Raw genomic sequence first — 1,828 nt, forward strand, 5'->3', positions numbered from 1 at the left:
TACTGAGAAACAACTGCTTGGCAGTCAAGTCCAATATGTTCATATACAGAGAGTTATCTACTTGGCAGATAAGTTCAATATATCCATGTACAGAGAGCAAGCTAAATGGCTGATGTTTAAAAAATGTCCATATACAGAAAGCTGGCTACATGGCAGGGTAGTGCAACATTTCCATATACATTGTTCTAGCTACAGGGCAGTTGAGTCCAACTTGTCTATATGCAGAGAGCTAGATACATGGCAGTGTAGAGCAACATTTCCATATACAGACTTCTAGGTACATGGTAGATATGTCCAACCTATCCATATAATGAGAGCTACCTACATGGCAGATCAGTCCAAAATATCCATGTAAAGAGAGCTAGCCACATGGCAGTGTAGTGCAACATTTCCACATACAGAGTTCTAGTCACAAGGCAGATGAGTCCAACTTGTCTATATACAGAGTACTAGCTACATGGCAGTGTAGTGCAACATTTCCATATACAGAGTTCAAGCTACATGACAGATGAGTTCAAAGTGTTCATATACTGAGAGCTAGTACATGGCAGAGTAGTCCAACATATCCATATAAAGAGTACCAACGACTTGGCTAATGAGTCCAACATGTCCATATATTGAGAGTTAACTTCATGGTAGACAAGTCCAATATGTTCATATACAGAGAGCTATGTACTTGGCAGTTCAGTCCAAATGGTCCATATACAGAGAGCTGGCTACATTGAAGATGATTCCAAAAGATCCATATACAGAGAGGTAACTAAATGGCAGGGTAATGCAACATTTCCATATAAAGAGTTCTATCTACAAGGAAGATGCCTCCAACTTGTCTACATATAGAGAGCAAACTACATGGCAGGGTAGTGCAACATTTCCATGTACAGAATTATAGCTACATGGCAGATAACTCCAACATGTTCATATACTGAGAGCTAGCTACATGGCGGACAAGTCCAATATGTTCATATACGGAGAGCTAGCTACATGGCAGGGGAGTGCAACATTTCCATATACAGAGTTCTAGCTACATGGCAGATGTGTCCAATGTGTCCATATACTGAGAGCTAACTACATGCAGACAAATACAACATGTTCAAATACAGTGAGTTAGCTACATGGCAATATAGTCCAACAAATCCATATACAGAGAGCTAGCTAAATGTCAGACAAGTCCAAAAGGTCCATATACAGAGAGCTGGCTACATGGCAGACTAGTGCACCATTTCCAAATACACAGCTCTAGCTACATGGCATATGTGTCCAACGTATCCATGTAATGAGAGCTAGCTACATGACAGAGTAGTCCAACATGTCCATATACAGTGCACTAGGTACAAGGCAGATGAGTCTAACTTGTCTATATACAGAGAGCTAGCTACATGGTAGATGAGTCCAAAATGTCCATATACATAGAGCTAGCAACATGGCAGGGATGTGCAACATTTCCATAAACAGATTTCTAGCTACAAGAGAGATGAGTCCAGCCTGTGTATATACAGAGAGCTACCTACATGGCAGTGTAGAGCAACATTTCCATATACAGAGTTCTAGCTTCATGATAGATGTCTCCAACGTGTGCATATACTGAGAGCAAGCTATAGCTCAGGCATGTCCAATATGTTCATATACAGAGAGCTAACTACTTGGCATATCAGTCCTACTTACTCATATACAGAGAGCTTGCTATATGGCAGACAAATTAAAAATGTCCCTATACAGAGAGCTAGCTACATGGCAAGGTAGTGTAAAATTTCCATATACAGAGATCTAGCTACCTACAGATGAGTCGAACTTGTCTATATACTGTGAGATAGCTACATGCCAGAGT

Source organism: Chrysochloris asiatica, unplaced genomic scaffold (genome assembly GCF_000296735.1).
Source record: "Chrysochloris asiatica unplaced genomic scaffold, ChrAsi1.0 scaffold00448, whole genome shotgun sequence".
Taxonomy (NCBI): domain Eukaryota; kingdom Metazoa; phylum Chordata; class Mammalia; order Afrosoricida; family Chrysochloridae; genus Chrysochloris; species Chrysochloris asiatica.